The 24,382-nt window shown below is 33.0% G+C and overlaps 3 long non-coding RNA genes across 3 annotated transcripts; all 3 read left to right on the plus strand.

The window, feature by feature from the left end:
* Positions 1-5,063: 5,063 nt before the first annotated feature.
* On the plus strand, positions 5,064-8,091 carry LOC136275828 (uncharacterized). The gene is made up of 2 exons (XR_010714322.1): positions 5,064-5,538; positions 7,795-8,091. It is a non-coding gene; the product is annotated as an uncharacterized lncRNA (long non-coding RNA).
* Positions 8,092-12,994: 4,903 nt separating this feature from the next.
* Positions 12,995-15,620, plus strand: LOC136275732 (uncharacterized). The gene is made up of 2 exons (XR_010714234.1): positions 12,995-13,539; positions 15,322-15,620. It is a non-coding gene; the product is annotated as an uncharacterized lncRNA (long non-coding RNA).
* Positions 15,621-18,701: 3,081 nt separating this feature from the next.
* LOC136275832 (uncharacterized) lies at positions 18,702-21,685 on the plus strand. The gene is made up of 2 exons (XR_010714328.1): positions 18,702-19,132; positions 21,389-21,685. It is a non-coding gene; the product is annotated as an uncharacterized lncRNA (long non-coding RNA).
* The last annotated feature ends 2,697 nt before the right edge of the window (positions 21,686-24,382 follow it).

Raw genomic sequence — 24,382 nt, forward strand, 5'->3', positions numbered from 1 at the left:
TTTATTTAGTTCCTGTTAAAGATAAAAGAAGGTATCGATAACAGCAAGATATTTTTCATTGGCAAGTTTACATGTGTATATGGCAGAAAATATACATTCCATTTGATTCTTTTGTGATGATGCATAAAAAGAATACTATTTAGCAGGTTTATTCTAACATAAATGATCAGACATTTTTTTTATTATCACAAAATCATATATATATAGCTCTCGTTATGAAAAAAAATGACCTAGGAATGGCTAGGATTATTATTTATTTATGATATTACAAAAGTACATACCCCCCCCCCCCTTCCCATAATCAGAAGACTTGGAGCGTAAAATCTAACCTTTTTGTTAGAATAAAAAAAAATGGGATAACCACGTAAATTTACAATACAAAACGATTATATTTAATTTATTTCCTATCAAATATATGTTAGCATCATATTGAAAAATAGTTTCCTTTTTTTTTTCTTTTTTTTTTACGAATAATTGCTTCTCCCCGATCAATGCTTTCAAACGCTTGTCAGAAACAAGCATTTCGTTCACACAGAGTATGCGTGCGTGCATGACCGACATGATAAGTGTAAATACATTAGAAGTGAGCACATTTGCGTGTTGGTGTTCTTTATTGCTTGAGTGTAATGTGCATTTTTATGCAAGACTCTTACATTGGATGCCATGACTTGTTGCAAACTTCTCAAATTCTTCTTCGCGATGCGACCGCGGTCTCTAGGACTATGCACACACCGGCACTTCGTCACCTTGTCGAGGAGTACAGGTACTTTGTTTATCGACGAATGCGCTCATGGGTGACGAAGTATAGGGTCTATATATGGTTAGCAGATAACAATAGAACACCAACTAATATGGCGTCTATCGATAAAATATGGCGGCTGATTGTTTACATTCGTTGCTATTTTATGATGTCAGTAGAGCTTTAAGGCTGTTTAAAGAAATTCATAATTGCTGTGAAAATTTGTTTTTCAATAAAAGTATGCAATTATGTTTCCTTTATTTTTTATTTCATAAAGATATTTAGATGTGTTTACATAATTGAAAAATCCACCCCCCCCCCTCTATTTAATTGTCTGCATTAAGATTACATGTAGGATATGTAAATGTACATTTGACTTTGAAATAACATCTGCTATGATAATTACTTTTGAAATGAACAAGAAACAACCTATTTCTACCTTTCTAAGGTATATATGCATAAAAAAAGTAGAAAAACATGTCAAATTTGAACATTTTTCATTGAAATCAACTCTGTCTTCAGCTACCTGGGTTTGTTTGAATTTAATTCTAATTTAAGGCAGATGTCTAACTTGTAGGTTGTAACTTACTGTTTTAGCATGGTTAGAAGGAGACTAGAAATCAGAATAGATTAGATATTCACTAAATATGATTGTTAGCTTACTTTTTTCATGAAAACAAGAAATCACAAGCAGGACAGCTGTCTATTTGTTAATTAAAATGGTACAAATCATACAATAAACAAATAAAGATCAAATTTTAGAATCATTGATGATTGTTTTCAAATATGTGTGAGAAATTAACTCAAGGAAATTGCCACACGTTTCATAAAATTAGGTAAAACATTTCAAACCATGACTTTTTATGAAAATCAAAAGATTGGGGGGGGGGGGGGGGGGGGTGGGGGTATACATGTAAGGGTATTTCTAAGTGATGTGAAGCTTTTATCATTATTATATCATGTAGGCATATGTTGTATTGTATAAGGTTTCTTTTTAAAGGTGGTTGAACAACAGTTGACCTCTAAAAGGTCAGGTAAAGATGTTTTACTATGGAGAACCCTGTAAATCTGTGTTTACTAAAGGAAATTGGAAATGGTGGGTTCACTTAAATGGCCATATTTTTATTAAACCTCAATGGAATTGGCAATATGTAGTATTCTTTTTCTCAGAATTGCTTTAGCTTTCTTATTCTAAGACAAACCGTCTTTTCATAAAAATGTTAGTGTACTAAGTTAAAGGTACAAGGAACAGTTTCGGATAAAGTATCGTCAATATTTTTGTAAAATTGAGAGTGACTGTACTTGAAGGTTTATCATTGTTGCGTAGATTCATGAAATGAATTTTAATGATTATCAATAGTTAGAGGGATGTCTCTTGTTGGAATTGGTAAGCAATATTAAGGCCCCTAATGGGTATGAGGACAATAGCAAGTTTATTGTCCCCCAAGACAGCAACTATTTAATGAGGCAAAGCCAAGGGAAATAGTTGCTGTGGAGTGGGACAATAAACTTGCTATTGTCCGAATAGTCAGTTAATTGGTATTTCATTATACAGAAGAAAACTTTATTTGTCAGCGATGCAGAATTTCTTGATGATAAACAAATTAGAGTTAATCAAACTTTGTATTTAATGCGGCGATCTTATTAGGTCAGAGGTGTTCCGAGTTTAAGGTGATATGGGACACTTCCATGTTGTGACGTATTGTTTATCGAAATAAACAATAAAATAAAGTGTAATTATATATGTACATGTAGTTTCTTTTCAAAAATAGTCACCTAACTCCTTAACGCAGTGGGTTAGAGGGTTTATTAGGAACCTGTAAGTCATGAGTTCGAATCCCGCTGGGGTTTTTACAATTTTTACCTTTTCAAATATTTTTAAAAGCTATTTTTTGGTTAAATATTGTAAAATTTGAAAATTCTAAACCGGTGAAAATTTTTCAATTATATAGTACTTTAATCCACATTAATATCGACAGATGTCCCATACCACCTTAAAAAGGAGGGAAATCAAATTCTGCTGATGAATGGTTTTGATGACTATTCACCAAGGGCAGATAGCATGGATACTATTTTAAATTAGATAAAAAGGCATGTTTATGCGGGCTCCTTCTAGTGATCGATTTGTCCGTCTGTCCATCCGAGATTGCTTGACTGGAGCATAGCTTCTCTCCCCTTGGCCCAATCTGGCTCATACCTCATCCACAGGGTTCCTTTGGTTGAAGGATGTGCAGTGACCTTGAACCATGTTTTTAGGTATAAGGTTAAGGTCATAGCAGAATTATATATATAAAATCCTTGTCTGGGGCATATCTTTTTTCCCTTTGGTCCAATCTGGCTAATACTCGCAGAGTGTCTCGATGGTTAAACGATGTGCAGTGACCTTGCATGAAATTTCTAGGTAACAGGTGAAGATCATATCGGATCATGCAAAAATCCTTTTTTGAGAGCATATATACTTTCTACTAACCCCTATTTGGCTCAGACTTCACATAATCAGAGCATTTGAGTAAAGGGTATGTAGTGACCTTGAACCTATTTTCAGTGAAAAGAAACTGTGAAGGTCATAGCAGAATTTTATTTTTAAAAATCCTTGTCCGGAGTATATCTTCTCTCCCTTTGCTCCATTCAGCCTCATACTTCACCCACATGATGCCTTTGATCAAAATATATGCAATGACCTCGAATGATATATGTAGATGAAGAGTCAAGGTCATATCAGAACACACAAAAATCCATATTTTAAGAGCATAGATATACTCTCCTTTTAGCCCCTATTTGGCTAATATTTTACCTTTACAGAGTTTATTGGTTAATGGCGTGCAGTGACCTTGAACCAAGTCTGTCAATGTGAAGGTCATAGCAGATCTTTTTAAAATTAGTTGGTCAGATTGAACAAAAATGCATGTATGTTAGGGGGAATGAAATTGAATTAAAAGTTCTATGCCAGCTGGAAAAATTTCAAGTTAAAGGTCAAGGTCAAAGCAAAATTCTCTGAAATAACATAAGCGGGGCCCTTTGAAATGTTCACCATTTCAATGTTGTCTGGTTCATAGTAATTTTACATAGAAAATATTCACAGAGGTACAGTAAAGTAAACTTTACATCGATAAGTTTCTGACAATTAATGACGCAACGAGCACACAGTACGAAAGGTCAACCCTTTGAAAAGCAGTGAACAGGAAAAGTTGCTCAGAATTATGTTTTAAACAAAATTGATTTTTTACGTAAATTTTAATTTTGCATTCTGGGTTAAGAAAAAAGATGTTAGTTCAAGGTAAAGTTAACTTGTACCTAAAATGAAGTCAAATTTGTTAAGTCGTACTTAAACACATTGTTTTTTTGTTAAGTCGTTCTTGAAATGGTTAAGGGTTTTTGGTTAAGTCGTGCTTAAAACCATTCGGATTATGTTAAGTTGTACCAAAAATCATTCGTTTTCTTTATCTTTTTGTACTTAGGTTTCTTTGTTACTAGATTAAGAACTCTGCTTCTTAGACGTACTTCTAGCGTTGCTTTCGACATTAGCGGAAAACCCACTCGTTGCTTTGCAACGAGCTTTGCTCTAGTATTATTAGGGTTTTCCGTTTTTCAACGGAAAACCCTTCTGTTATTCTACTGTTTCTTATTATTATTTTTTTTTTTTTCCCGCAAATTTTGTGCACGAGATTTCTCGAACATTTTTTGTCTGATTGCTATGAAACTTTCAGGGTACGTAGATGATATTAATATCTCTAGACGTTTTTTTCAAATTTTTAAAATTCACTTCCGGTTATGAGTTATTGCCCTTTAATTGAAAATTGGGGGGTCTTTTGTCCAGAGTTGATCTCGGGAACTACAGATGATAGATGCATGAAATTTTGCGAAATTGTCGGTAACATTTTATAATTTTGCTGGCATGAAAATTTTGGTAATTTCTTTGTTAGTTTTTGAGCTATTTGTCGCCAAAGTTTAAGATTTTTTCGGGGCTGAAATTTTGTTGCTTTTTGTATTATAACCTTTAAACTAAAAATATTTTGTTAATACATATAGAACAAAAGTTGTTTAGAATAACGAGAGCTTTCATTTAAAATTAAGAAAAAAGGGCTGGCCCCTATAATTAGGGGTCAGCAGCTCATACACGTATTTTTCTGATAGCAAAAATCGTTATCATATTATGAAAAAAAATTAATTTAGTTATTGTTAATATATTAAATAATGTCATTTGGTATCAAATTAAACAAGTTCTGTCCTATATTTTTTTTCAAATTTCATAAAACAAATATGTGAGAATCGTACATGAACGAGTTAATATGTCTGCATAGACACACAAGCGAACAAATGCCACATTAAGGCCCAGGCATTTACTGCATTACGTTGTGTTGCGTCTTAGATAAATTGTTGTGATTGAATTTCATTTTTTTCATCTATATCATTTATGAATTCAATGAACACACATTATTTAAACGTTCTATGTGCAACTATTTGTCGGGGCGCCCCTGTTTGTGACCCCCGCGCGCGCGCGCCGAATGTAAACAGTAACGAACGGCATTGTAGAAAAGAGAGAGCCGTAATGCAGAAGAGAAGTTGTGTATTCTTTCGGTGTACACTTGCATTTTCAATTTGCTGTGAAACATATGAACATGCACAGGGAACAATACTACATATTTGTTTAAGGAGGATATTTTTCTCGTGTGAATCGTTTACGAGGAAATTCTGACAGCCACACTTCTGTCGACGATCAGCCGTTGATAAGCTACGAGTAATAAAGGAGAAAAGATGGACATTAAAGTGTGTGATTTATGTGGATGTTACTGAAGAAGGTGAGGCTTTTACTCCTTTTAAAGTTTCTTGTTAACTGGTTAAAATTTAGTATATAGTATAGATGTACATGTAAGTACGTGCACACTGTTAGATGTTTTTGTTATGGTGTGGGTGTTTGTTTACTAACGTGTAATTTTTACATGTTTCATGGGTGTTTAGACTCGCTCGAGGTTCATGGGGGACTGGAAAGGGTTACTGAATTTATCTATTTAAAAAAATAACAGATTGTGAATTTTCAACTCAAAATTCAAAGCAGGGTCTAATTAGAAACATATCATATATTCTTGTGCAGAGGACTCCAAATGTAGTCATGAATACCCTGTAGACATAACTTCAAGTAAATAAAATTGTATACTTCAGACTTCAGAGTTAAAACATGACTTTAATATCTTTATGATGCCGATCATTGTATCATTAAAGAGGTATATAGCAGACCAACGGGTACCCGGTACATGTACTTGTACATGTAGGTTACAAGTTAGAACTATGCCTACCATTCTACAAGTTCACATAATTTTTCTTGTTTAGCAGTTATGATGTGTACTTAAATTGTCCTTGTTAATGTTTTAAATGTAATTTTTTATTCTCTTTTTTTAATCTGACTACTGGCAGTACTGGCGTGCGAGCAGTTCTCGCCGAGGACCATTTCTCGCTGGTGCACTGTTACATCATATTTTCGTATATAATTTTATGTGTTGATAAAATGACGTAACAATTCACTGGTGAGAAATGGTACTCGGCGAGAACTGATCGCACGCCAATATTGATTAATTACAGACAAAAACTGAAGGTTGCGAGTGTTATTTTTAATTGAACAACATTGTTTAAAATAATTCTTTATATATGTGACGATCAGACCAGTTTGAATACCAGTGCCAGATAGCTCAGTTGGTAGAGCACCTGACTAGAGATTCAGGGGGCCCAGGTTCAAATCCCTTCATTATTTCTCCCATCCTGTTACAATATTGGTGTTGTGACCAACCCCTGGAACTAACAGGTTAACTCGATCCTGCCAGGGATGATCTTCGAGGGTGAAGATCATTTAAGGGGGAGGAATGTGACGGTCAGACTGGTTTGAATACCGGTGCCAGATACATGTAGCTCAGTTGGTAGAGCACTTGACTAGAGATTCAGAGGGCCAGGTTCGAATCCCACTTTGTCCGTCGTTATTTCTCCCATCTTTTACATACACATGTATATCAGATATATGACAGATGATTAAGGTCATCACATGTTTTGCAAGATGCAATAAGTGTTAAAAACCTTTACTTTACAACAGAATACATTTAAGTGAATATTTATGTTTCTTGTTATTATTTGGTGTGGTTTTCTTGACAGTGTCGCATAAACAATTTACCCGCTCCTAAAACAAAAACTTTCTTTTTGTGGATTCAGCTTACCGCTGATTGGCTGCTGTTGCAGCAGACAAATAAGATATGCACGCACAAAACACAATGAACTTATCAGAGAATGAGTTGAGTTTATTAATTTAAACTGTTGGAATTTGGGTATTTTTTTTTTAAAATGTATACTTGTGACAAAACATATATGTGGTACATACAGCTGTAGCTTTATGAAGAAAATTTTGGTTAGACCATATATACCTATCATGCAAGTAAATGATATTTACAAAAAACTTGCAATTTATGGCGCACGAAATATATGCTAGTTTTATAAAGATTGACATACATGTAATGTACCACTTTCTTTGAAAAATAATCTATTAAAAATTCTTCATTAAGTTTACTCATACATGTTTTATGCTTATTACACGTAGTATTGTTTTTAAAACATGTAATTTATAAGAAAATAAACAAAAACCCTCGCTAAATTTATTTGCAAACAAAAAATACACAGTAGAATTGATAAAAAATGGTATACCAGAAGCTAATACCAGTACATGTACTTTGACGCTGTTCGGTGGGTAATATTCGTTTGTAATTTACGAATTGAAATATTGACTGTTGCACTACAAGTATGGTAATAAACTCTCTCTCTCTCAAACTCTCTCTCTTTCTCAATTTGATAAGTGTTTATACCTATGAAAATTTTTTAATATCATATTATGACTTGATATGCAAATTTTTGATCTTGTACTGCCTAAATGTTATGTCATGTATTGGGATATGTCATACTTATTACACTGCATGGTCAGTGTATTTTTTACAGAAATACTATGCATATGTTAATGTAAACACAGCTATTACTAGTACATGTATGTAAACACAGCTAATTATTTTTTTTATTTATTTCAGCTCAAAACAGACTCTTGTTACCACATGGCTTTTACCGGTACCTGTTGATTCTTGTGGGTCAGCTCCTGAGATTAACCTGTCACCTCTATCCACATGCATATTCCTTGTGTTCTACAGACTATTTACTGGTAATTCAAATTAAATCCGATAATGCATGAACAATAATGGAACTTGAAGAAAGCATCATGCCATGTTGTGGTTTGTGTTTGATAAGAAATTATGAAAACAAAATTAAGGCTGTTTAAAGAAATTCATAATTGCTGTGAAAATTTGTTTTTCAATAAAAGTATACAATTATGTTTCCTTTATTTTTTATTTCATAAAGATATTTAGATGTGTTTACATAATTGAACCCCCCCCCCCCCCCCTCTATTTAATTGTCTGTATTAAAGCTATACACGCTATAATTTGCGTCAATTTTGAATGACAGTGAAAACGCATGTGTTTGTCTACTTATAAAAGTTATCCTTAATCTGTAAATTACAAGGGTGAATTCCATCTCGTTACAAAGATATAGATTTTTAATTGTTTATTTTCCTGCCAGGAAACTATACCTTTTCATGAATATTGATGAAGGAAGAGCAAACCGACCTCATTGCGCATGTCCGCGGAGAACTAGGTGGTCGTTATTGTTTGCCTAATTAAATATCCAACTTGATTTTTGATATGCTTAACAGTTGTTAATTTGAAATACATACATGTATAATGAGTAAAATACGCTTGCCATTCACGATACCCTTACTTCTGCATTAACACTTATAGGATCTATAAATAGCACATAGGGGAAAAACACAGGTCTACGTCATTTTTTTAAAGGAAGTATTCATATCTACTCACAGGCTTGTATTTTTTTCTTTTGTTTGTACTCGTATATCGGACAAATTTATGCTTTATTGAAAATATCCTTTCCTTTGTGAAACTATCACAATTATGAAGATGTTGACCCTTCACCAGTTTTGGTATGATAGGCTAAATTTAGCTGTCGATATCACGTGATAGATTGATATTCACGAGGAGGCATTACTTTCCTGGCAGGAAAATAAATATTTTTTATTGTTTAATATTTGATATATTTGTTACGCGATCGAATTGAGCATTATAATTAACAGAATAAAGGTAACTTTTATTAGTAATCAAACACATACATTTTCCACTTTATTCAAAATTGACGCCAATTATAGCGTGTATAGCTTTAAGATTACATGTAGGACATGTAAATGTACATTTGACTTTGAAATAACATCTGCTATGATAATTACTTTTGAAATGAACAAGAAACAACCTATTTCTACCTTTCTAAGGTATATATGCATAAAAAAGTAGAAAAACATGTCAAATTTGAACATTTTTCATTGAAATCAACTCTGTCTCCAGCTACCTGGGTGTGTTATAATTTAATTCTAATTTAAGGCAGATGTCTAACTTGTAGGTTGTAACTTACTGTTTTAGCATGGTTAGAAGGAGACTAGAAATCAGAATAGATTAGATATTCACTAAATATGATTGTTAGCTTACTTTTTTCATGAAAACAAGAAATCACAAGCAAGACAGCTGTCTATTTGTTAATTAAAATGGTACAAATCATACAATAAACAAATAAAGATCAAATTTTAGAATCATTGATGATTGTTTTCAAATATGTGTGAGAAATTACTCAAGGAAATTGCCACACATTTCATAAAATTAGGTAAAACATTTCAAACCATGACTTTTTATGAAAATCAAAAGATTGGGGGGGGGGGGGGGTATACATGTAAGGGTATTTCTAAGTGATGTGAAGCTTTTATCATGATTATATCATGTAGGCATATGTTGTATTGTATAAGGTTTCTTTTTAAAGGTGGTTGAACAACAGTTGACCTCTAAAAGGTCAGGTAAAGATGTTTTACTATGGAGAACCCTGTAAATCTGTGTTTACTAAAGGAAATTGGAAATGGTGGGTTCACTTAAATGGCCATATTTTTATTAAACCTCAATGGAATTGGCAATATGTGGTATTCTTTTTCTCAGAATTGCTTTAGCTTTCTTATTCTAAGACAAACCGTCTTTTCATAAAAATGTTAGTGTACTAAGTTAAAGGTACAAGGAACAGTTTCGGATAAAGTATCATCAATATTTTTGTAAAATTGAGAGTGACTGTACTTGAAGGTTTATCATTGTTGCGTAGATTCATGAAATGAATTTTAATGATTATCAATAGTTAGAGGGATGTCTCTTGTTGGAATTGGTAAGCAATATTAAGGCCCCTAATTTTAAGTACATGAGAAGCAGAAATAAATTGTGAAACTTGCGGCTATGACAGATGTGTTGACTTTACAGTGAAATTGAAGGTTACAAACGGGAGGTTATATAACATGAAATGTAGGTGGATGGGATATTATATGCCTATTTAGTATTTACTGGGTATGAGGACAATAGCAAGTTTATTGTCCCCCAAGACAGCAACTATTTAATGAGGCAAAGCCAAGGGAAATAGTTGCTGTGGAGTGGGACAATAAACTTGCTATTGTCCGAATAGTCAGTTAATTGGTATTTCATTATACAGAAGAAAACTTTATTTGTCAGCGATGCAGAATTTCTTGATGATAAACAAATTAGAGTTAAATCAAACTTTGTATTTAATGCGGCGATCTTATTAGGTCAGAGGTGTTCCGAGTTTAAGGTGATATGGGACACTTCCATGTTGTGACGTATTGTTTATCGAAATAAACAATAAAATAAAGTGTAATTATATAAGTACATGTCGTTTCTTTTCAAAAATGGTCACCTAACTCCTTAACGCAGTGGGTTAGAGGGTTTACTAGGAACCTGTAAGTCATGAGTTCGAATCCCGTGGGGTTTTTACAATTTTTACCTTTTCAAATATTTTTAAAAGCTATTTTTTAGTTAAATATTGTAAAATTTGAAAATTCTAAACCGGTGAAAATTTTTCAATTATATAGTACTTTAATCCACATTAATATCGACAGATGTCCCATACCACCTTAAAAAGGAGGGAAATCAAATTCTGCTGATGAATGGTTTTGATGACTATTCACCAAGGGCAGATAGCATGGATACTATTTTAAATTAGGTAAAAAGGCATGTTTATGCGGGCGCCTTCTAGTAATCAATTTGTCCGTCTGTCCATCCGAGATTGCTTGACTGGAGCATAGCTTCTCTCCCCTTGGCCCAATCTGGCTCATACCTCATCCACAAGGTTCCTTTGGTTGAAGGATGCCGAGTGACCTTGAACCATGTTTTTAGGTATAAGGTTAAGGTCATAGCAGAATTATATATATAAAATCCTTGTCTGGGGCATATCTTTTTTCCCTTTGGTCCAATCTGGCTAATACTCGCAGAGTGTCTCGATGGTTAAACGATGTGCAGTGACCTTGCATGAAATTTCTAGGTAACGGGTGAAGATCATATCGGATCATGCAAAAATCCTTTTTTGAGAGCATATATACTTTCTACTAACCCCTATTTGACTCAGACTTCACATAAGCAGAGCTTTTGAGTAAAGGGTGTGTAGTGACCTTGAACCTATTTTCAGTGAAAAGAAACTGTGAAGGTCATAGCAGAATTATATTTTTAAAAATCCTTGTCCGGAGTATATCTTCTCTCCCTTTGCTCCATTCAGCCTCATACTTCACCCACATGATGCCTTTGATCAAAATATATGCAATGACCTCGAATGATATTTGTAGATGAAGAGTCAAGGTCATATCAGAACACACAAAAATCCATATTTTAAGAGCATAGATATACTCTCCTTTTAGCCCCTATTTGGCTAATATTTTACCTTTACAGAGTTTATTGGTTAATGGCGTGCAGTGACCTTGAACCAAGTCTGTCAATGTGAAGGTCATAGCAGATCTTTTTAAAATTAGTTTTAGACAGTAGATTATTTTCCAAATATGCTTAATCTTGGTCAGATTGAACAAAAATGCATGTATGTTAGGGGGAATGAAATTGAATTAAAAGTTCTATGCCAGCTGGAAAAATTTCAAGTTAAAGGTCAAGGTCAAAGCAAAATTCTCTGAAATAACATAAGCGGGGCCCTTTGAAATGTTCACCATTTCAATGTTGTCTGGTTCATAGTAATTTTACATAGAAAATATTCACAGAGGTACAGTAAAGTAAACTTTACATCGATAAGTTTCTGACAATTAATGACGCAACGAGCACACAGTACGAAAGGTCAACCCTTTGAAAAGCAGTGAAGAGGAAAAGTTGCTCAGAATTATGTTTTAAACAAAATTGATTTTTTACGTAAATTTTAATTTTGCATTCTGGGTTAAGAAAAAAGATGTTAGTTCAAGGTAAAGTTAACTTGTACCTAAAATGAAGTCAAATTTGTTAAGTCGTACTTAAACACATTGTTTTTTTTGTTAAGTCGTTCTTGAAATGGTTAAGGGTTTTTGGTTAAGTCGTGCTTAAAACCATTCGGATTATGTTAAGTTGTACCAAAAATCATTCGTTTTTTTTTTATCTTTTTGTACTTAGGTTTCTTTGTTACTAGATTAAGAACTCTGCTTCTTAGACGTACTTCTAGCGTTGCTTTCGACATTAGCGGAAAACCCACTCGTTGCTTTGCAACGAGCTTTGCTCTAGTTATTTTTTTTTTTTCCCGCAAATTTTGTGCACGAGATTTCTCGAACATTTTTTGTCTGATTGCTATGAAACTTTCAGGGTATGTAGATGATATTAATATCTCTAGACGTTTTTTTCTAATTTTTAAAATTCACTTCCGGTTATGAGTTATTGCCCTTTAATTGAAAATTGGGGGGTCTTTTGTCCAGAGTTGATCTCGGGAACTACAGATGATAGATGCATGAAATTTGGCGAAATTGTCGGTAACATTTTATAATTTTGCTGGCATGAAAATTTTGGTAATTTCTTTGTTAGTTTTTGAGCTATTTGTCGCCAAAGTTTAAGATTTTTTCGGGGCTGAAATTTTGTTGCTTTTTGTATTATAACCTTTAAACTAAAAATATTTTGTTAATACATACAGAACAAAAGTTGTTTAGAATAACGAGAGCTTTCATTTAAAATTAAGAAAAAAGGGCTGGCCCCTATAATTAGGGGTCAGCAGCTCATACACGTATTTTTCTGATAGCAAAAATCGTTATCATTTTATGAAAAAAAATTAATTTAGTTATTGTTAATATATTAAATAATGTCATTTGGTATCAAATTAAACAAGTTCTGACCTATATTTTTTTTTCAAATTTCATAAAACAAATATGTGAGAATCGTACATGAACGAGTTAATATGTCTACATAGACACACAAGCGAACAAATGCCACATTAAGGCCCAGGCATTTACTGCATTACGTTGTGTTGCGTCTTAGATAAATTGTTGTGATTCAATTTCATTTTTTTCATCTATATCATTTATGAATTCAATGAACACACATTATTTAAACGTTCTATGTGCAACTATTTGTCGGGGCGCCCCTGTTTGTGACCCCCGCGCGCGCGCGCCGAATGTAAACAGTAACGAGCCGTAATGCAGAAGAGAAGTTGTGTATTCTTTCGGTGTACACATGCATTTTCAATTTGCTGTGAAACATATGAACATGCACAGGGAACAATACTACATATTTGTTTAAGGAGGATATTTTTCTCGTGTGAATCGTTTACGAGGAAATTCTGACAGCCACACTTCTGTCGACGATCAGCCGTTGATAAGCTACGAGTAATAAAGGAGAAAAGATGGACATTAAAGTGTGTGATTTATGTGGATGTTACTGAAGAAGGTGAGGCTTTTACTCCTTTTAAAGTTTCTTGTTAACTGGTTAAAATTTAGTATATAGTATAGATGTACATGTAAGTACGTGCACACTGTTAGATGTTTTTGTTATGGTGTGGGTGTTTGTTTACTAACGTGTAATTTTTACATGTTTCATGGGTGTTTAGACTCGCTCGAGGTTCATGGGGGACTGGAAAGGGTAACTGAATTTATCTATTTGAAAAAATAACAGATTGTGAATTTTCAACTCAAAATTCAAAGCAGGGTCTAATTAGAAACATATCATATATTCTTGTGCAGAGGTCTCCAAATGTAGTCATGAATACCCTGTAGACATAACTTCAAGTAAATAAAATTGTATACTTCAGACTTCAGAGTTAAAACATGACTTTAATATCTTTATGATGCCGATCATTGATAGCTCAGTTGGTAGAGCACCTGACTAGAGATTCAGGGGGCCCAGGTTCAAATCCCTTCATTATTTCTCCCATCCTGTTACAATATTGGTGTTGTGACCAACCCCTGGAACGAACAGGTTAACTCGATCCTGTCAGGGATGATCTTCGAGGGTGAAGATCATTTAAGGGGGAGGAATGTGACGGTCAGACTGGTTTGAATACCGGTGCCAGATACATGTAGCTCAGTTGGTAGAGCACTTGACTAGAGATTCAGAGGGCCAGGTTCGAATCCCACTTTGTTCCGTCGTTATTTCTCCCATCTTTTACATATACATGTATATCAGATATATGACAGATGATTAAGGTCATCACATGTTTTGCAAGATGCAATAAGTGTTAAAAACCTTTACTTTACAACAGAATACATTTAAGTGAATATTTATGTTTCTTGTTATTATTTGGTGTGGTTTTCTTGACAGTGTCGCATAAACAATTTACCCGCTCCTAAAACACAAACTTTCTTTTTGTGGATTCAGCTTACCGCTGATTGGCAGCTGTTGCAGCAGACAAATAAGATATGCACGCACAAAACACAATGAACTTATCAGAGAATGAGTTGAGTTTATTTAAACTGTTGGAATTTGGGTATTTTTTTTTAAAATGTATACTTGTGACAAAACATATATGTGGTACATACAGCTGTAGCTTTATGAAGAAAATTTTGGTTAGACCATATATACCTATCATGCAAGTAAATGATATTTACAAAAAACTTGCAATTTATGGCGCACGAAATATACGCTAGTTTTATAAAGATTGACATACATTTAATGTACCACATTCTTTGAAAAATAATCTATTAAAAATTCTTCATTAAGTTTACTCATACATGTTTTATGCTTATTACACGTAGTATTGTTTTTAAAACATGTAATTTATAAGAAAATAAACAAAAACCCTTGCTAAATTTATTTGCAAACAAAAAATACACAGTAGAATTGATAAAAAATGGTATACCAGAAGCTAATACCAGTACATGTACTTTGACGCTGTTCGGTGGGTAATATTCGTTTGTAATTTACGAATTGAAATATTGACTGTTGCACTACAAGTATGGTAATAAACTCTCTCTCTCTCAAACTCTCTCTCTTTCTCAATTTGATAAGTGTTTATACCTATGAAAATTTTTTAATATTATATTATGACTTGATATGCAAATTTTTGATCTTGTACTGCCTAAATGTTATGTCATGTATTGGGATATGTCATACTTATTACACTGCATGGTCAGTGTATTTTTTACAGAAATACTATGCATATGTTAATGTAAACACAGCTATTACTAGTACATGTATGTAAACACAGCTAATTATTTTTTTTATTTATTTCAGCTCAAAACAGACTCTTGTTACCACATGGCTTTTACCGGTACCTGTTGATTCTTGTGGGTCAGCTCCTGAGATTAACCTGTCACCTCTATCCACATGCATATTCCTTGTGTTCTACAGACTATTTACCGGTAATTCAAATTAAATCCGATAATGCATGAACAATAATGGAACTTGAAGAAAGCATCATGCCATGTTGTGGTTTGTGTTTGATAAGAAATTATGAAAACAAAATTAAGGCTGTTTAAAGAAATTCATAATTGCTGTGAAAATTTGTTTTTCAATAAAAGTATACAATTATGTTTCCTTTATTTTTTATTTCATAAAGATATTTAGATGTGTTTACATAATTGAACCCCCCCCCCCCCCTCTATTTAATTGTCTGCATTAAGATTACATGTAGGATATGTAAATGTACATTTGACTTTGAAATAACATCTGCTATGATAATTACTTTTGAAATGAACAAGAAACAACCTATTTCTACCTTTCTAAGGTATATATGCATAAAAAAGTAGAAAAACATGTCAAATTTGAACATTTTTCATTGAAATCAACTCTGTCTCCAGCTACCTGGGTGTGTTTGAATTTAATTCTAATTTAAGCATGGCTAGAAGACATGGTTAGAAGAAGACTAGAAATCAGAATAGATTAGATATTCACTAAATATGATTGTTAGCTTACTTTTTTCACGAAAACAAGAAATCACAAGCAGGACAGCTGTCTATTTGTTAATTAAAATGGTACAAATCATACAATAAACAAATAAAGATCACATTTTAGAATCATTGATGATTGTTTTCAAATATGTGTGAGAAATGACTCAAGGAAATTGCCACATGTTTCATAAAATTAGGTAAAACATTTCAAACCATGACTTTTTATGAAAATCAAAAGATTGGGGGGTGGGGGGTATACATGTAAGGGTATTTCTAAGTGATGTGAAGCTTTTATCATGATTATATCATGTAGGCATATGTTGTATTGAATAAGGTTTCTTTTTAAAGGTGGTTGAACAAAAGTTGACCTCTAAAAGGTCAGATAAAGATGTTTTACTATGGAGAACCCTGTAAATCTGTGTTTACTAAAGGAAATTGGAAATGGTGGGTTCACTTAAATGGCCATATTTTTATTAAACCTCAATGGAATTGGCAATATGTGGTATTCTTTTTCTCAGAATTGCATTAGCTTTCTTATTCTAAGACAAACCGTCTTTTCATAAAAATGTTAGTGTACTAAGTTAAAGATACAAGGAACAGTTTCGGATAAAGTACCGTCAATATTTTTGTAAAATTGAGAGTGACTGTACTTGAAGGTTTATCATTGTTGCGTAGATTCATGAAATGAATTTTAATGATTACCAATAGTTAGAGGGATGTCTCTTGTTGGAATTGGTAAGCAATATTAAGGCCCCTAATTTTAAGTACATGAGAAGCAGAAATAAATTGTGAAACTTGCGGCTATGACAGATATGTTGACTTTACAGTGAAATTGAAGGTTACAAACGGGAGGTTATATAACATGAAATGTAGGTGGATGGGATATTATATGCCTATTTAGTATTTACTGGGTATGAGGACAATAGCAAGTTTATTGTCCCCCAAGACAGCAAATATTGAATGAGGCAAAGCCAAGGAAAATAGTAGCTGTTGAATGGGACAATAAACTTGCTATTGTCTGAATAGTCAGTTAATTGGTATTTCATTATACAGAAGAAAACTTTATTTGTCAGCGATGCAGAATTTCTTGATGATAAACAAATTAGAGTTAAATCAAACTTTGTATTTAATGCGGCGATCTTATTAGGTCAGAGGTGTTCCGAGTTTAAGGTGATATGTTGTGACGTATTGTTTATCGAAATAAACAATAAAATAAAGTGTAATTATATAAGTACATGTAGTTTCTTCTCAAAAATGGTCACCTAACTCCTTAGCACAGTGGGTTAGAGGGTTTACTAGGAACCTGTAAGTCATGAGTTCGAATCCTGCTGGGGTTTTTACAATTTTTACCTTTTCAAATATTTTTAAAAGCTATTTTTTGGTTAAATATTGTAAAATTTGAAAATTCTAAACCGGTGAAAAGTTTTCAATTATATAGTACTTTAATCCACATTAATATCGACAGATGTCCCATACCACCTTAAAAAGGAGGGAAATCAAATTCTGCTAATGAATGGTTTTGATTTGATTTTGAACAGGAAAAGTTGCTCAGAATTATGTTTTAAACAAAATTGATTTTTTACGTAAATTTTAATTTTGCATTCTGGGTTAAGAAAAAAGATGTTAGTTCAAGGTAAAGTTAACTTGTACCTAAAATGAAGTCAAATTTGTTAAGTCGTACTTAAACACATTGTTTTTTTGTTAAGTCGTTCTTGAAATGGTTAAGGGTTTTTGGTTAAGTCGTGCTTAAAACCATTCGGATTATGTTAAGTTGTACCAAAAATCATTCGTTTTCTTTATCTTTTTGTACTTAGGTTTCTTTGTTACTAGATTAAGAACTCTGCTTCTTAGACGTACTTCTAGCGTTGCTTTCGACATTAGCGGAAAACCCACTCGTTGCTTTGCAACGAGCTTTGCTCTAGTATTATTAGGGTTTTCCGTTTTTCAACGGAAAACCCTTCTGTTATTCTACTGTTTCTTATTATTATTTTTTTTTTTTTCCCGCAAATTTTGTGCACGAGATTTCTCGAACATTTTTTGTCTGATTGCTATGAAACTTTCAGGGTACGTAGATGATATTAATATCTCTAGACGTTTTTTTCAAATTTTTAAAATTCACTTCCGGTTATGAGTTATTGCCCTTTAATTGAAAATTGGGGGGTCTTTTGTCCAGAGTTGATCTCGGGAACTACAGATGATAGATGCATGAAATTTTGCGAAATTGTCGGTAACATTTTATAATTTTGCTGGCATGAAAATTTTGGTAATTTCTTTGTTAGTTTTTGAGCTATTTGTCGCCAAAGTTTAAGATTTTTTCGGGGCTGAAATTTTGTTGCTTTTTGTATTATAACCTTTAAACTAAAAATATTTTGTTAATACATATAGAACAAAAGTTGTTTAGAATAACGAGAGCTTTCATTTAAAATTAAGAAAAAAGGGCTGGCCCCTATAATTAGGGGTCAGCAGCTCATACACGTATTTTTCTGATAGCAAAAATCGTTATCATATTATGAAAAAAAATTAATTTAGTTATTGTTAATATATTAAATAATGTCATTTGGTATCAAATTAAACAAGTTCTGTCCTATATTTTTTTTCAAATTTCATAAAACAAATATGTGAGAATCGTACATGAACGAGTTAATATGTCTGCATAGACACACAAGCGAACAAATGCCACATTAAGGCCCAGGCATTTACTGCATTACGTTGTGTTGCGTCTTAGATAAATTGTTGTGATTGAATTTCATTTTTTTCATCTATATCATTTATGAATTCAATGAACACACATTATTTAAACGTTCTATGTGCAACTATTTGTCGGGGCGCCCCTGTTTGTGACCCCCGCGCGCGCGCGCCGAATGTAAACAGTAACGAACGGCATTGTAGAAAAGAGAGAGCCGTAATGCAGAAGAGAAGTTGTGTATTCTTTCGGTGTACACTTGCATTTTCAATTTGCTGTGAAACATATGAACATGCACAGGGAACAATACTACATATTTGTTTAAGGAGGATATTTTTCTCGTGTGAATCGTTTACGAGGAAATTCTGACAGCCACACTTCTGTCGACGATCAGCCGTTGATAAGCTACGAGTAATAAAGGAGAAAAGATGGACATTAAAGTGTGTGATTTATGTGGATGTTACTGAAGAAGGTGAGGCTTTTACTCCTTTTAAAGTTTCTTGTTAACTGGTTAAAATTTAGTATATAGTATAGATGTACATGTAAGTACGTGCACACTGTTAGATGTTTTTGTTATGGTGTGGGTGTTTGTTTACTAACGTGTAATTTTTACATGTTTCATGGGTGTTTAGACTCGCTCGAGGTTCATGGGGGACTGGAAAGGGTTACTGAATTTATCTATTTAAAAAAATAACAGATTGTGAATTTTCAACTCAAAATTCAAAGCAGGGTCTAATTAGAAACATATCATATATTCTTGTGCAGAGGACTCCAAATGTAGTCATGAATACCCTGTAGACATAACTTCAAGTAAATAAAATTGTATACTTCAGACTTCAGAGTTAAAACATGACTTTAATATCTTTATGATGCCGATCATTGTATCATTAAAGAGGTATATAGCAGACCAACGGGTACCCGGTACATGTACTTGTACATGTAGGTTACAAGTTAGAACTATGCCTACCATTCTACAAGTTCACATAATTTTTCTTGTTTAGCAGTTATGATGTGTACTTAAATTGTCCTTGTTAATGTTTTAAATGTAATTTTTTATTCTCTTTTTTTAATCTGACTACTGGCAGTACTGGCGTGCGAGCAGTTCTCGCCGAGGACCATTTCTCGCTGGTGCACTGTTACATCATATTTTCGTATATAATTTTATGTGTTGATAAAATGACGTAACAATTCACTGGTGAGAAATGGTACTCGGCGAGAACTGATCGCACGCCAATATTGATTAATTACAGACAAAAACTGAAGGTTGCGAGTGTTATTTTTAATTGAACAACATTGTTTAAAATAATTCTTTATATATGTGACGATCAGACCAGTTTGAATACCAGTGCCAGATAGCTCAGTTGGTAGAGCACCTGACTAGAGATTCAGGGGGCCCAGGTTCAAATCCCTTCATTATTTCTCCCATCCTGTTACAATATTGGTGTTGTGACCAACCCCTGGAACTAACAGGTTAACTCGATCCTGCCAGGGATGATCTTCGAGGGTGAAGATCATTTAAGGGGGAGGAATGTGACGGTCAGACTGGTTTGAATACCGGTGCCAGATACATGTAGCTCAGTTGGTAGAGCACTTGACTAGAGATTCAGAGGGCCAGGTTCGAATCCCACTTTGTCCGTCGTTATTTCTCCCATCTTTTACATACACATGTATATCAGATATATGACAGATGATTAAGGTCATCACATGTTTTGCAAGATGCAATAAGTGTTAAAAACCTTTACTTTACAACAGAATACATTTAAGTGAATATTTATGTTTCTTGTTATTATTTGGTGTGGTTTTCTTGACAGTGTCGCATAAACAATTTACCCGCTCCTAAAACAAAAACTTTCTTTTTGTGGATTCAGCTTACCGCTGATTGGCTGCTGTTGCAGCAGACAAATAAGATATGCACGCACAAAACACAATGAACTTATCAGAGAATGAGTTGAGTTTATTAATTTAAACTGTTGGAATTTGGGTATTTTTTTTTTAAAATGTATACTTGTGACAAAACATATATGTGGTACATACAGCTGTAGCTTTATGAAGAAAATTTTGGTTAGACCATATATACCTATCATGCAAGTAAATGATATTTACAAAAAACTTGCAATTTATGGCGCACGAAATATATGCTAGTTTTATAAAGATTGACATACATGTAATGTACCACTTTCTTTGAAAAATAATCTATTAAAAATTCTTCATTAAGTTTACTCATACATGTTTTATGCTTATTACACGTAGTATTGTTTTTAAAACATGTAATTTATAAGAAAATAAACAAAAACCCTCGCTAAATTTATTTGCAAACAAAAAATACACAGTAGAATTGATAAAAAATGGTATACCAGAAGCTAATACCAGTACATGTACTTTGACGCTGTTCGGTGGGTAATATTCGTTTGTAATTTACGAATTGAAATATTGACTGTTGCACTACAAGTATGGTAATAAACTCTCTCTCTCTCAAACTCTCTCTCTTTCTCAATTTGATAAGTGTTTATACCTATGAAAATTTTTTAATATCATATTATGACTTGATATGCAAATTTTTGATCTTGTACTGCCTAAATGTTATGTCATGTATTGGGATATGTCATACTTATTACACTGCATGGTCAGTGTATTTTTTACAGAAATACTATGCATATGTTAATGTAAACACAGCTATTACTAGTACATGTATGTAAACACAGCTAATTATTTTTTTTATTTATTTCAGCTCAAAACAGACTCTTGTTACCACATGGCTTTTACCGGTACCTGTTGATTCTTGTGGGTCAGCTCCTGAGATTAACCTGTCACCTCTATCCACATGCATATTCCTTGTGTTCTACAGACTATTTACTGGTAATTCAAATTAAATCCGATAATGCATGAACAATAATGGAACTTGAAGAAAGCATCATGCCATGTTGTGGTTTGTGTTTGATAAGAAATTATGAAAACAAAATTAAGGCTGTTTAAAGAAATTCATAATTGCTGTGAAAATTTGTTTTTCAATAAAAGTATACAATTATGTTTCCTTTATTTTTTATTTCATAAAGATATTTAGATGTGTTTACATAATTGAACCCCCCCCCCCCCCCCTCTATTTAATTGTCTGTATTAAAGCTATACACGCTATAATTTGCGTCAATTTTGAATGACAGTGAAAACGCATGTGTTTGTCTACTTATAAAAGTTATCCTTAATCTGTAAATTACAAGGGTGAATTCCATCTCGTTACAAAGATATAGATTTTTAATTGTTTATTTTCCTGCCAGGAAACTATACCTTTTCATGAATATTGATGAAGGAAGAGCAAACCGACCTCATTGCGCATGTCCGCGGAGAACTAGGTGGTCGTTATTGTTTGCCTAATTAAATATCCAACTTGATTTTTGATATGCTTAACAGTTGTTAATTTGAAATACATACATGTATAATGAGTAAAATACGCTTGCCATTCACGATACCCTTACTTCTGCATTAACACTTATAGGATCTATAAATAGCACATAGGGGAAAAACACAGGTCTACGTCATTTTTTTAAAGGAAGTATTCATATCTACTCACAGGCTTGTATTTTTTTCTTTTGTTTGTACTCGTATATCGGACAAATTTATGCTTTATTGAAAATATCCTTTCCTTTGTGAAACTATCACAATTATGAAGATGTTGACCCTTCACCAGTTTTGGTATGATAGGCTAAATTTAGCTGTCGATATCACGTGATAGATTGATATTCACGAGGAGGCATTACTTTCCTGGCAGGAAAATAAATATTTTTTATTGTTTAATATTTGATATATTTGTTACGCGATCGAATTGAGCATTATAATTAACAGAATAAAGGTAACTTTTATTAGTAATCAAACACATACATTTTCCACTTTATTCAAAATTGACGCCAATTATAGCGTGTATAGCTTTAAGATTACATGTAGGACATGTAAATGTACATTTGACTTTGAAATAACATCTGCTATGATAATTACTTTTGAAATGAACAAGAAACAACCTATTTCTACCTTTCTAAGGTATATATGCATAAAAAAGTAGAAAAACATGTCAAATTTGAACATTTTTCATTGAAATCAACTCTGTCTCCAGCTACCTGGGTGTGTTATAATTTAATTCTAATTTAAGGCAGATGTCTAACTTGTAGGTTGTAACTTACTGTTTTAGCATGGTTAGAAGGAGACTAGAAATCAGAATAGATTAGATATTCACTAAATATGATTGTTAGCTTACTTTTTTCATGAAAACAAGAAATCACAAGCAAGACAGCTGTCTATTTGTTAATTAAAATGGTACAAATCATACAATAAACAAATAAAGATCAAATTTTAGAATCATTGATGATTGTTTTCAAATATGTGTGAGAAATTACTCAAGGAAATTGCCACACATTTCATAAAATTAGGTAAAACATTTCAAACCATGACTTTTTATGAAAATCAAAAGATTGGGGGGGGGGGGGGGTATACATGTAAGGGTATTTCTAAGTGATGTGAAGCTTTTATCATGATTATATCATGTAGGCATATGTTGTATTGTATAAGGTTTCTTTTTAAAGGTGGTTGAACAACAGTTGACCTCTAAAAGGTCAGGTAAAGATGTTTTACTATGGAGAACCCTGTAAATCTGTGTTTACTAAAGGAAATTGGAAATGGTGGGTTCACTTAAATGGCCATATTTTTATTAAACCTCAATGGAATTGGCAATATGTGGTATTCTTTTTCTCAGAATTGCTTTAGCTTTCTTATTCTAAGACAAACCGTCTTTTCATAAAAATGTTAGTGTACTAAGTTAAAGGTACAAGGAACAGTTTCGGATAAAGTATCATCAATATTTTTGTAAAATTGAGAGTGACTGTACTTGAAGGTTTATCATTGTTGCGTAGATTCATGAAATGAATTTTAATGATTATCAATAGTTAGAGGGATGTCTCTTGTTGGAATTGGTAAGCAATATTAAGGCCCCTAATTTTAAGTACATGAGAAGCAGAAATAAATTGTGAAACTTGCGGCTATGACAGATGTGTTGACTTTACAGTGAAATTGAAGGTTACAAACGGGAGGTTATATAACATGAAATGTAGGTGGATGGGATATTATATGCCTATTTAGTATTTACTGGGTATGAGGACAATAGCAAGTTTATTGTCCCCCAAGACAGCAACTATTTAATGAGGCAAAGCCAAGGGAAATAGTTGCTGTGGAGTGGGACAATAAACTTGCTATTGTCCGAATAGTCAGTTAATTGGTATTTCATTATACAGAAGAAAACTTTATTTGTCAGCGATGCAGAATTTCTTGATGATAAACAAATTAGAGTTAAATCAAACTTTGTATTTAATGCGGCGATCTTATTAGGTCAGAGGTGTTCCGAGTTTAAGGTGATATGGGACACTTCCATGTTGTGACGTATTGTTTATCGAAATAAACAATAAAATAAAGTGTAATTATATAAGTACATGTCGTTTCTTTTCAAAAATGGTCACCTAACTCCTTAACGCAGTGGGTTAGAGGGTTTACTAGGAACCTGTAAGTCATGAGTTCGAATCCCGTGGGGTTTTTACAATTTTTACCTTTTCAAATATTTTTAAAAGCTATTTTTTAGTTAAATATTGTAAAATTTGAAAATTCTAAACCGGTGAAAATTTTTCAATTATATAGTACTTTAATCCACATTAATATCGACAGATGTCCCATACCACCTTAAAAAGGA

This window comes from Magallana gigas, chromosome 5, assembly GCF_963853765.1.
Source record: "Magallana gigas chromosome 5, xbMagGiga1.1, whole genome shotgun sequence".
Taxonomy (NCBI): domain Eukaryota; kingdom Metazoa; phylum Mollusca; class Bivalvia; order Ostreida; family Ostreidae; genus Magallana; species Magallana gigas.